The sequence below is a fragment of the Strix aluco genome, chromosome W, assembly GCF_031877795.1.
Source record: "Strix aluco isolate bStrAlu1 chromosome W, bStrAlu1.hap1, whole genome shotgun sequence".
Taxonomy (NCBI): Eukaryota; Metazoa; Chordata; class Aves; order Strigiformes; family Strigidae; genus Strix; species Strix aluco.
In genome coordinates, this window is record NC_133970.1 from 26,131,379 (window position 1) to 26,145,247 (window position 13,869).

The 13,869-nt window shown below is 43.0% G+C and overlaps 1 protein-coding gene across 4 annotated transcripts in view; it reads right to left on the reverse strand.

The window, feature by feature from the left end:
* LOC141917713 (zinc finger protein 462-like) overlaps nt 1-13,869 on the reverse strand; it is a 158,096-nt gene that overhangs the window by 95,433 nt on the left and 48,794 nt on the right. The gene's annotated exons all lie outside the window — the stretch shown is intronic.

Here is a 13,869-nt window from a genome sequence, read left to right on the forward strand (position 1 = left end):
TGTCTTTCTTTTCAAAATCCTATAATTCCTGACTTCAGTGGAAAACATAATTGCAAAGTGAGATCTAAACATGTGTATCCAGAATAGAATGCTGTGCACTGGAATTAATTCCACCAAACACCAAGAACATCTCCACTCTTTGTTATAACACAGACTTCCATTATGGTCTGTCATTGGGGACATATCTTTGGTGGGATAGGTGTTTGAGGAAGGGATAGAGAGTAAGAAGAATAGGAATACTGCAAAAGTACAATGGAAACATAAGTAACAGCAATCTTCCCTAAACACTTCATGACTTCATTGATTAATCCCAAACCTCTGTATACTGTGAAGTGAGAAACCTTAAGGAAATAGATGCAGGCCTCTCAGCAGGGTGGGCTCTCAGCAGGACGGGCTCTTGAGATAAGGGAGGAGCTGCAACTACTGAGTCCCAAGATAAGGAAGGGGAATTCAAAGAATGCTAAATTGACATGCTGAAGAGACCTAATTGGGTGAAAAGTCATAAGAGGAAGAAGAGGAATCTTCAATCTTCATCCTGAAGACCCCCGCCCAAGACCATCAGGAGACATTGCGCAGGCGCAACGGGGAGGGACTTGGGGCGGGATTTATGATAATGATTTCTCAAAACTAATTGTAATATCTCTCCCTATTCTCGGGATTATCATGAATATGTAAACACTTACGCTATAGAAAGGAGCTGCTTTTCGCTCCAAAATGTGCACATTTGTGGAGGAGCGATCCCCCGTGCACCCAGCGCTGAATAAACATACCTTCTTTATAACCTTACTGGTTGTAAAGTCGTGACTCTGCACGTCAGATGATACAAAAAACCAAGCAAAACCAAAACAAAACCACCATCATCTAAGAACAGGACTCTCCCTCTTTTGTATGATTTACCTCCATACACACACACAAATAGTATCTGTTCTCATGTGCAGCACCTATTCTTCCTGAACAATCATTTGCAAAGATCACCAAAAGTTCTTTTAACTCATGAATGATAAAGGTGTTTATTAATTCCAGCAACACAGTCTTACACAGTTCTACGGACTTAATCAAAACACAGTAACCTCCCAGCAGGAGGACAGGGAAGCAGAAAGGAGGTCCCCCTCCAGACTGCCCAATCCTCATCCCTTGGGAGTCATCTTTCTTCGCACAGAAGACACCTTACTCCCCTGCCAGATTCCAAAGTCTAATGACCTTTGTTAATCACCAGCCAGCCTGTCTGCATCAGCAAACCCCAGCAGCAGATACACCTTTCAACACGAAGGCTGTAACCATGCCTTTTAAAAGAGGTTCCCCAAAAGCTCCATTAAGTAGAAGAGGGTGGAAATTTCTCCTCTTTAAACTTCGTCTCCTTTAGAAACAACACAGAAACCTTTCTATGTGTCTTTAGGAAAACTTTAAGCCAGTTTGCAAAATAAGAACCACGAGGAGGGAGGAAAAAAAAGAAATTGAGGTTTTTAAAGGGATAAACATAACCTCTTCAGCCTGGCACAATAAGAGTTAAAAAACGACAACCATCACTAGTGTATACTGTTAACATTCTTTAATATTCTGACACTGTGGAGACAACAGCCAGCAACCTCGAGGATAACTTCAGAAAAATCTCTAACCCTTCTGCTACAAAGTAAAATAAAGAATTGAGAGATCAGTAATAGCTACTGATTATAAAAAAGAACCTTTCTAATGAGTTCTAGCTTTAATGTCACAATAATCTCTCCCACAAAAGCAGTGCAGAATCATAGATGTTAACTTACAGCAGCTAAGAGCAACAAATACTAGGTACAGCTGAATAGCCTTCAATTTCACATTTTTACCAAGAACCATGTTGAAGTAGGGGTGAAGCATTTTGTAAGGAATTCTACTTTAATATTTGCACATTTTTCTGTAACATTCAGATATTGCTCAAAGGAGAAACAAAGACAGAAATTGTTAGTTTGAGCTACACTATCAAAAGAAACTGAAACGTGTGCCTTTTTTTTTCTCCCCTCCTTTTTGTCCGTGTGGCATATAGAACTGAGAATGGTGGCATATTTTCAGATAAGACGTTAATATCTGAACTATTATCTAGAGAGGTTTGCTGCCTGCTGGGGGCCTGGATTCGGGATACTGTGGAGAGACTGCCAAAGCTCATCCGACCCTCTGACTAAAAACCCCCTCCTGTTCTTCCCTGTGGGCACCAATGATACTGCTAGGGGCAACCTGGAGAGTATCAGAAGTGACTACAGAGCTCTGGGGACAATAGTTAAGGGCATGTTCTCCACAATCCTGCTGGTGAGGGGCAAGGGTGTAAGGAGGGAGGCACTGATAATGCATGTCAATAACTGGCTGCAGAACTGGTGTTGGCAACAGGGTTTTGGGTTCTATGTCCATGGGACCCTGTCTGAAGATTCAATGTCTTCTTGGGAAAGATGGGATCTACCTTGCTGAGAAGGGCAAAGTTATTTTTGTCAAGAAAAAGGCTGACCTCATAAGGAGGGTTTTAAATTAAGACTGATGGGAGGAGACAGTAACCAGCAGCCCTGTGAGAGAGTGATGGACAAGGTCCACAAGCAAAGGGCCTGGGGTGATGTGACAGGAATAGAACATTGTAGTGCTAGGCCCTGAAAAAAAGTTGACCTCTAGATGAACCTCACAACCAAACATTATCCATTATTAATATCTGCTAATTAGTAAAATCTGTATTACCATTAGTGTTTATTAATTAGTATCTGATCATTAATGAAATATGTATGCTCACTACTGAAAGATGTAGCTTCGATAAAATGTAATCAGTAGTGAGGATGAAATGCTGTGAGAATGTATCCAACTTCCCTTGTTTAGCCTTGTTCAAGGCTGAGAACTCAAGTGTTTGGCCTTGTTAGAAACTCCCTTGGTTCTCCCCGCTGAGCCCTGGCCAGGCTTTGGGTGGAATCCAACAGGAGGATGAAACCAGATGTTTCCTCTCAAAGAAAAGTGCAAGTCATTCTGACTTGCTGATTTTTGGTATATAAGGCTGGACCCTCTTGCCGCGACTTTGGAAGCCTCACCTACGGGTGGACGCACCGCGTAGGATTTCCCACTTGCCGGGACAGGCTCTCCAAATCCTCGCTGTAACCGGGGCTCCCCAGCGACTGCGGATCTGGATGATGGTAACGTATGCAAGTGGTGATGATCTTTCTTAATCACTATTCTCCCCATTGTGTAGTAATGATTAGGTGCATTACCTTGCTTGTTCTTATTTTCTATAATTAACTGTATGTAGTAATAATTAAGTGTAGCATTCTGTATTTTCCTTATTGCTTATTTTCTGTATTACTTGGTTATATCCTTTAATTATTAACAGTAAAATAAGCCTGCTCTTTTTACTCTGGTGTCTGAGTTTAATTGGCATCCTCAATCAGCAGAACAAACATAAAATCAACAAAATGAGGCTTAAGCAGGATTATCTCCAGCACTTGCCTGTAAGCGAGGAAGTGCCTACAAGGCACCATTACAGAGAAGTCCCCCAAAACCTTTCTAGGAATTCAGCATGCCTCTCTGAAGTGCCTGTACACTAATGCATGCAGTATGGGGGATAAACATGAGATCTGTGTGCACTCGCAGGGCTATGATCTTGATGGGATTATGGAGATGTGGTGGGATTGCTCTAAAAGGATAAAAGAGCAAAAATTTACCAAATGACAAAAAAAATGTTTCTTATACAATCTGCAGCTCAGAATCTAAGTTTTCTTCTGTAACCAGGATCACACTATGTAACCAAATGATTAGCTGTTAGAACAATGGTAGAAACAGATGGTTAACTTTGAAACAATCCATTACTGTGTATACCTGACAAAAGTAGAAGCCTAGGCAGGATTAATGGGAAGTAGAGACAGCGAACTGTGACAACCTGCCTATGTCTGCCAAATTATGAGGAAACTAGGTGAAAGTTAATTCAGGCAGGGGTAGACCGCAATCACTGACTCTAATTACACCCCAGACTCAAAAGAAGGTGGCAGAGAAGGCAAACTAGACATGCATGCTAATTTACATGCTAAGCAGGGATTATAACCAATCACTTAGTAGATATGCATCAGTGTATTAAATATGCATAAATTGTGTATATAAATAATTATAGGTTTTGGGATCAAGGTGTGCTGTCTTCGGACAGGCACCCGTATATGCACATCCACATAATAAATACAAATATCTTGACTTTGCGTGTTAATTGGCTTTTTGCACACCAGGTAAAGAACCCCCATTTTTGGGACAACAGAATGGTTCCCATGACTGCAGTGTTGCAATGGAGAGATACAGGATCTTTAGGAAGGACAGGCTGGGAAGATGAAGAGGGGGAGTTGCCCTTTCTATGAGAGAGCAGTGGAGTTCATGGAGCTCTGCCTGGGGATGGATGAGGAGACAACTGAGAGTTTATGGGTGAGGATGAAAGAGAGGATAGGTAAGGGTGACATTATAGAATCACAGAATCATTTAGGTTGGAAAAGAACTTTAAGATTACAGAGTCCAACCCTTAACCTAGCACTACCAAGTCCATCACTAAACCATGTCCCTAAGTGCCACATCTACACATCTTTTAAATACCTCCAGGGATGGTGACTCAATCACTGTCCTGGGCAGCCTGTTCCAGTGCTTGATAACCCTTTCAGTGAAGAAATTTTTCTGAATATCCAATCTAAACCTCCCCTGACGCAACATGAGGCTATTTCCTCTTGTCCTATCACTTCTTACGTGGGAAAAAAGACCAACACGCACCTTGCTACAACATCTGTTCAGGTAGTTGTAGACAGTAATAATGTCTCCTCTCAGCTTCCTTTTCCAAAGACTAAACTATCCCAGTTCCCTCAGCCGCTCAACATAAGACTTGTTCTCTAGATCCTTCTCCAGCTTTGTTGCAGTATTCAAGCGGCAGCCTCACCAGTGCCGAGGACAGGGGGACGATCACTTCCCTCATCCTGCTGTCCACACTATTTCTGATACAAGCCAGGATGCCACTGGCCTTCTTGACCACCTGGGAAAACTGCTAGCTCATATTCAGCCAGTTGTCGACCAACACCCCCAGGTCCTTTTCCACCAGGCAGCTTTCCAGCCACTCTTCCCCAAGCCTGTAGCATTGCATGGAGTTGTTGTGACCCAAGTGCAGGACCCAGCAATTAGACTTGTTGAATCTCATACACTTGGCCTCAGCACACCGATCCAGCCTGACCAGACCCCTCTGAAGAACCTTTATTCCCACAAGCATATGAACACTCCTGCCCAACTTGGTGTCATTTGGAAACATGCTGAGGGTACACTCAGTCCCCTCATCCAGATCATTGATAAAGATATTAAACAGAACTAGCCCCAGTACTGAATCCTGGGGAACACCACTTGTGACCGACTGCCAACTGGATTTAATTCCATTCACCACAACACTTTGGGCCCATCCAGCCAGCCAGTCTTTTACCCAGCAAAGATTACACCTGTCCAAACCACAAGCAGCCAGTTACTCCAGGAGACTTCTGTGGGAAATGGTTTCAAAGGCTTTCCTAAAGTCCAGGTAAACAATATCCACAGCCTTTCCCTCATCTCCTAAGCGGGTCATCTTGTCATAGAAGGAGATCAGGTTAGTCCAGCAGGACCTGCCTTTCATAAACCCATGCTGACTGGGCCTGATCGCCCAATTGTCCTGTACGTGCCACGTGATGGCACTCAAGATGATCTGCTCCAGAACCTTCCCCGGCACCAAGGACAGACTGACAGGCCTGTAGTTCTCCAGATACTCCTTCCAGCCAGGGCATCACATTTGCTAACCTCCAGTCAACTGGGACCTCCCTGGTCAGCCAGGACTGCTGATAAATGATGGAAAGTGGCTTGGTGAGCACTTCCGCCAGCTCCCTCAGTACCCTTGGGTGGATCCCATCCGGCCCCATAGACTTGTGTGTGTCTGAGTGGTGTAGCAGGTCGCTAACCATTTCCCCTTGGATTATGGGGGATTCATTCTGCTCCCTGTAGTGGAAATTTACTGAGCAATGATTGATCACTGCTTATGAAAAAGCCTTTACTCAAGTATATAATTAGTAACTGCTTGACTTGAGTGGTGAGCTCAAGGACAAATATAAATTGCATTCAAGAGATGGTATTTGTCCTGGGCCTTCTGCCCAGGACAAATAGGTTGTGAGAGGGACCATCCAGACAAAAATATATTGTGTGCAGCTGTGTCATGAGAGTAACTCGACCGTGCTCAGACGTCTGACCAACGTCCCGGGCATGTGTGGACCTTATGGATCATGAGATAGTGCACACCTGCATTTGGTACAAATTCAACAGCTTACATACGCTAGTTATGCAAGTTGTTTGTTATTGAGTATAAAGGCAGGAAAGCTCCAGGACTGCAGCAGAAGCCTCACCTACGGGTGGACACACTGTGTAGGACCTTCCCAGTTACCGAGAGACTCCTGGTACCGGCTGCAACAGGACTTCCCAGACGAAGTGTGGGCCCAGATGATGTTATTAAGGTGGTAATTGGTGATGTATCCTTTTCTTAATCACTATAATGCTTTACAGTAATGAATTGCTGCATTGCTATCGAGTACCATTTCCTCTTATTATATTGCATGTTATTCTCTTTTATTATATTGTATATAATAAACTAAATTTATTTTTATATTTAATTTGGAGTCTGTTTTTACTTGGTATCCAGCCATTCAGCAAAACACTCCCCATCCTTGTCTTCCAGCTCAGGGGGCTGGGTACCCTGAGAACAACTGGTCTTACTGTTAAAGACTGAGGCAAAGAAGCAATTAAGTACCTCAGCCTTTTCCTCAGCTTTTGTCACTATGTTTCCCCCCACATCCAAGAAAGGATGGAGATTCTGCTTAGCCCTCCTTTTGTTCCTAATTGAAGTGCTAAGGCTTGGACAATAAGCGCAAGCCAGAGTTGACCTATAGATGAATCCTGTACATTCTATAACTGATAACCATTGTGCTAATAGGTATTATACTAAGTTATAGCAAACCAACTATTCTGATGTAAAAGGTGGGAATACTGAAGCCTGAGCAACAGGCCCTGAACTGAAACTGCTAACTCTGTATGTAGTCATTAGTGAAATATGCATAGAAGATGTAGCTTAAACATCATAAAACATGTCTATCTTGAATGTATCCTTATATTTCTTTATGTGTGAGCAAGATAACGGAGCCACAGAAACAGTTGTCTGGCCTTGTGACCTTGCTCATAAATTAACTAGAAAAGCAGGGAAACTCCCTTAGCTTCTCCCTTAAGCCCTGGCCAGGCTCTGGGGGGGGAACCTAACGTGAGATGAAAACCAGATATTTCCGCTTAAAACAAAGGTGCCAGCTATTCTGGCTTACTGATTTCAGGTATATAAGGCTGGGCCCGCTCACAGCGACTTTGGAAGCCTCACCTACGGGTGGACGCACCGCGTAGGATTTCCCACTTGCCGGGACAGGCTCTCCAAATCCTCGCTGTAACCGGGGCTGCCCAGCGACTGCGGATCTGGATGATGGGAACGTATGCAAGTGGTGATGGGTCTTTCTTAATCACTATTCTCTCTCTCAGGTAGTAATGATTTGATGCATTACCCTGTATTTTCCTATTTGTTTAAGTGCACTGTTCTGTCTTTTCTTACTGTATGTTTTCTGTGTTATTCTGTTACATTATTTAGTTATTTCTGGTAAATACACCTGCTCTTTTCACTCTGGTGTCTGAGTTTAATTGATATCCCTGATCAGCAAAACATAAATTGGTGTCAGAAGTGGGATTCGACAAAAAATACCATTATTTAAATTTAAAGGTAATTTGTCAAGTCCACCAGAAATCCCTGGCTGGGAAAATCCTCCCTATAGTTCACTGGCTCAGGAGTGGGCTAGGGTCGGAGGACCGTGCGAACAATGGGAGAGCTGGCTGAAAGAAGCCGAGCCATTAGATGTTTTAAATTGTATGAAAAAGATACCTATTGAAAAAGGAAAAGAAATTACTAATTCAAATAAACGGGGATGGGTTTTGTTAACTGCATACAGAAAACAGCACCAGAGTAAAGAGAGGCTACTGTTAGAGCGCTCCCAGATGGAGCGACAGATATGTGATTTACAGAGTCAAATAGTGATGTTGCAATGCCAGAATAAGTTGCTTGCTGATAAGCTGGATACTTATCAGACAGTGGTGGAGAAAGCTGCGGTGTGAGTAGCACAATATAAGTACAAGAAAAGGAGAGGGCGAGTGAATCATAAGAAAGTGCATGCCGTAATTGCAGATGCAGGTGTGCAATGGGACCCAGAGAAATGGGATGGTGATATTTGGGATTCTACAGATTCTGATGAGGCTGGTTCCACAGATGAATTTATAGACGCAAAACCTGTGTGGAGGTGAAAGGTAGAAGTGGATCCTAATAATATGCAATCTGTGAGGAAGGATACCATAGAGGATTATACACAGCATGAAGTAAACGATATAATTGAGAGATTTATGCAGAAACCGGGGGAACCCCTACTCTCTTGGATGGTGCGTTTGCATGATCAGGGAGCTGCAGGGATAACCCTAGATGAAAGAGATGCTAAAAAGTTTTTGATTTTAAGTTCAGATTCATTTGTGCAAGATGTATTTCGAAACAACCATCAGGGTATCCATTTGTTAGCATTGGCTGCTCTGGGATGTGCTACTAAATATCCTACAGAAAATGATTGGCCGGCATCTGACCGTCAGTGGTATACTTTGAGAGATTGTATACAGCGAATGAAAGAGGAAGGGATGAAAGCAGCAATATTTTTAGGAAACACTGACCTTTTCATGCAGTATCCTTTGTTGGTCACTATGAGAAACAGAGTGATTAGAACTGCTCCACCAGCATATAAAAATGTAATTATGACCCTCCTCATTAATGAAACGGGGAACCCCCTCAATGAAGTAATTGAAAAGGTGCAACAATTGCATGACCTTGGAGAATGGGGCCCCCGAGGGAGTGCAGGGAATCGGGACATTCGAGGCAGCCCCAAGAGCAGTGAAAACAGGATTTCTCGTAAGGAAATGTTTACTGCTTTACTAAAAGATGGTATGTCCCGTGAAAAAATAGATGGAATTTCGACTCCAGAAATGTGGAAAATATATAAACAGAGAGGGTTGAATAAACCCGGCAAAAAGGTGCAATATTCACAGGCAAAAAAAGGCAGGGACAACTCAGCCTACGGCGCCACCTCTTGACCCTCAACGGGACCTTCCATCTGCTCACGGAGGGCCCCCCGTGAGTGGATCATCGGTTCCGGGGGCGAAAGAGTATTGGGCACCGTTCTCTGACTTGTACCCTTTGCAGGAGGCAAGGGAGGTGAGTCAACATTATGATCAGCACAAATGAATTAATGGCCAAGCTCCAGTGCAGTGGGTACGAAAGGACCGACGGCCTCATGTGGAGCTTAAAATTTTCTGGAAGAACCGATCCCCACAAACTGTAAATGCTTTAATTGACACTGGAGCGGAGGCCTCTTTAATTTTTGGAAACCCAAAGAAGTATAGGGGACAACCTGTAGTTATTACTGGGTTGGGAGGAAAACAAATTGAAGCAGTGCAAACAAAAATAGAAATGAAAATAGGGAACCTCCCAAAGCGATTATACCCGGTAATGATTGTTCCTATTCCTGAATATATAATTGGTATAGACATTTTAAAAGGTCTGACTTTAAATCTCTCTGATGGTCAGTATCAATTTGGAGTCAGATCCTACATTAGTGCCAGACCTGTTACAGTTGGCAAAGTAAGAATACCTCCTGTGCAGATCCCTGCTGTAACTAAGTTGGTTACAATGAAGCAGTAGAGAATTCCAGGAGGACATGAAGAGATATCACAGACAATTAAAGATTTATTAGATGTAGGAGTTTTAAAACCAACCACCACTGCTTGGAACAATCCAATATGGCCTGTCAAGAAAAGTGATGGATCCTGGAGAATGACGGTGGATTTTAGAGAGTTAAATAAACACACTCCACCACTCACAGCAGCTGTGCCAGACACTGTCACTTTAATAGAAAGGGTGCAGAAGCATCCAGGAACTTGGTATGCTGTAATAGATTTAGCTAATGCATTTTTTACTATCCCAATTGCAGAAGAGCACTGGGACCAGTTTGCTTTCACGTGGCAGGGCCGGCAATACACTTTTACCAGATTACCACAAGGGTGGTTGCACAGCCCCACTATCTGCCATAGAATTATAGCTGAACACCTAGACGAAATACAGCTGCCTCCTCACACACAATTAAGTCACTACATAGATGATATTCTGATTCAAGGAAATGATGAGGAGGAAGTACAACAAGTTCTTGAATTAATAGTAGATCATATGAAACAAAAGGGGTGGGAAATTAACCCTGAAAAAATCCAAGGACCGTCTGAGACAGTGAAGTTTCTGGGAATTCAGTGGCATTGCGGGCATCGAGAAATACTGCCTAAAGCCCGACAAAAGATTTTGGATTTTGCTGTACCACAAAATAAAAAAGAAGCTCAAAGATTTATTGGGTTATTCGGTTTCTGGAGGCAACATATTCCCCATTTAGGACAAATTTTAACCCCCTTGTATAAGGTGACAAGGAAAAAATATGAATTTGAATGGGGTGATGAACAGCAAGCTGCTTTTGAGTTAGCTAAAGAAACCATTCAAAAGGCATTAGATTTATGGCCCCTGCAGGAAGGGGAGGTAGAGCTGAATGTGTCAGTAAACAAATCCCATGCTAACTGGAGTCTGTGGCAGAAACAGGGAAAGAAAAAAGTTCCTTTAGGATTTTGGGGCAGGAAGCTGCCAGAGGCAGGAAACAATTATACTCCTTTTGAGAAACAATTATTAGCATGTTATTGGGCATTAGTTGAAATGGAACAGCTTACAATAGGCCATGAAGTGGCTCTCCGTCCTGAGATTCCTATCATGCAATGGGTTAAAAGTTCTCCAAAAACTCATCGAATTGGGCATGCTCAGGAATCAAGCATTATAAAGTGGAAATGGTATATTCAAGATAGAGCAAAGATAGGAGTGGGTGGAATAGCCACCCTCCATGAGCGAGTGGCTACTATTCCCACAGAGGATCAGGAAATAAACCCTGATTTTACAGCTGAACAGGAATCCCCAGTACAGTGGGGAAAGGCTTTGGACCAATTAGAACCCTCTGCAAAGGAACATGCCTGGTTTACTGATGGATCAGCAAAGTACATAGGAGGGAAAAGGTTTTGGAAAGCAGTAGCCTATCATCCTCATTCAGAAAAATTTTTAGAAACCACAGGAGAAGGAAAAAGCAGTCAGTATGCTGAATTGTATGCAGTGTATATGGCTTTGAGACAAGAAGACCTAGGTGAATGTCATCTATATACTGACTCTTGGTCAGTAACTAATGGATTAACAACTTGGCTGCCGACGTGGGTAGCAAAGGACTGGAAAATATATTCCAAAGAAGTTTGGGGAAAAGAACTGTGGAAAGATATTTGGGAAATAATACAAAGAACTAAAGTTACTGTGTTTCACGTAGATGCTCATAGTAACACTGACACTCTAGAAAGACTTTATAACTCTGTTACAGACAACCGGGCAAAGATTTCCCAAGCTGGATTGGAGTTCCCTCAGAAGGAGGATCATGAAGGCTTGGCGAAACGGGCACATCAAAAGTGTGGGCACCTTGGAGAAAAAGCCACTTATAGGTGGGCTCAAGATCGTGGCATAACAATGTCACTTGATATGATTAAAACCATAATTGCTCAGTGCCCTGTGTGCCAGCACACTCATAAACGCCCGGTACCACATGTGATAAAGGGACAACTGGGGAGAGGGAAGTTGCCAGGACAAATTTGGCAAATGGATTATGTTGGACCCCTACCCCAAGATCGAGGGTGTAAATACATTTGCACAGCTGTAGATACTTACTCTGGATATTTGATTGCTCATCCCTGTAAGAGAGCCACCCATCATAGTACTATTTGTACTATAGACCTAATAATCTTATACTATGGAATTCCCCTGCAAATTCAAACTGACAATGGCTCTCATTTTCGAAACAAGTTTGTACAGCAATATGCTGAACAACAGAATATTCAATGGGTTTTTCATATACCGTATTACCCACAGGCTGCTGGATTGATTGAACGAATGAATGGGTTGCTAAAAGAGCAATTGAGAAAATTGGGGGATGGGAACCTATCCCGATGGAGGACCCATCTCACAGATGCATTGCATATTCTCAACAACAGGCCTATTGGGGAAATGGAAACCCCCTTAATGCGTATGACTACACCTAATCTGCAAATAAAACCTTTGACAGTAAATGAGACTTTAACTTACTGGGAAATTGCCCCAGGTGCCCTGGCCCCTTATCGGGCCACCCCAGAGGCTGCAGGGTTAGATCTTTATGCATTAAAATTAACAAAAGTGACCCCGAAACAGACAAGGGTCATAGATACTGGTGTAGGAATTCAGATTCCTACTGGACATTTTGGACTAATAACAGCTTGCTCGAGCCTAGCCCTGAAAGGTGTTCAAGTCATGGGAGGGGTGATTGATGCAGATTATCAAGGTGAAATTAATCTTGTTAAACAACAGTGATCAAGATTTAACTATTCAACCCCGAGACCGAGTAGCACAATTGTTGATACTACCAGTTTTGCAAGCAGGGGTAAAGAAAGGGGATCCACCCCCAGTCACCACAATCCAAGAAAGTAAGGGGTTTGGATCAACAGATATTAATAATGGAGCCAAAGTATGGGTCCAAAGGCCAAGTGGCCCCCCTGAAGCAGCTGAAGTAATAACCACGGGGAAGGACAATACCATTCTGATTATGAAACCTGGGCAAGAAAAATGGGAATATGTCCCTGCAACAAAATGTTATTTGCGAGAATAACTAGATGGTATAGAATTTTGTTTTATAGATTCTACACGATTGAATCTACCTGTCTACCGCAACGGCCCCTTCGGGAGAGGATATTATCCACGTCACCTGATCTAAGAAACAGATCTTCGAAGAACAGAAGACATAAGGATAATGAAATTGCTGTTGGTGTTACTAATTAAATGCTGTTATTGTAATCAAATTGTAAATTGGGAAAATAGATTTTTATCCCTCGGAGAAACAATAGCAAAAATATTCGACCTGCGCAACTGTTGGGTCTGCGGGGGCCCAGGCGGATTTGAGGACTGGCCCTGGACAGCCCAACCGGTGTCGCCTAGATGGTGGATCAGCACGCGAAGCGACGTACACGAAACAACAGGATTTTGGACTGATGACAGCGACCCTTGGCGACTGCATTTTCCCGGAAAAGGTCTTTTCTGTCTCAATCGGACATGAGAACATGGGGTTCAAATGGGGAAAAGTGTTTGTGAATGGACCTTGTCTCTTGGGTTTGATTGTTGGACTCCTAATTGTCCTCCTTATAATTGTTTTAAATATCGGAACAGATGGAATCAAACACATGTTAAATTCACTAATGGTAGCTGGGTAAGATGTTCTTACCACAAATATAAGCGAGATTTTGAAGGCTGTAAAGCCATAGGACAGGACGGTTTCTTTGACCACCTATTTCTGAGCTGTCCCAGAGATAACTCTACAAGTAAAACTCATGTTGTCCAAGATTATCAGTGGAAGTGGCAACACCAAAATGGCACCCGAACTCATTTTAGTACGTTCTGGTCCAAATCTAACAAAACAGCTCGGGGATGCAATTGTAAATGGAAATCCCCTGTGGGAGCCTGGAGATGCACCTATTGTGATTCTTATGGTACATCAACTGTGGTCGGAGGACCACTAGGCCCAGGAAGCACTGTCGGGGGAGGCAGCGGGTCTGCCTCTAGTCTAACTGAAGAAGAATTTAACCTTGACGAGATTCCAGTGTATCCATGAGAGGCGAGAAAGTCCCGAGAAGTGCCAT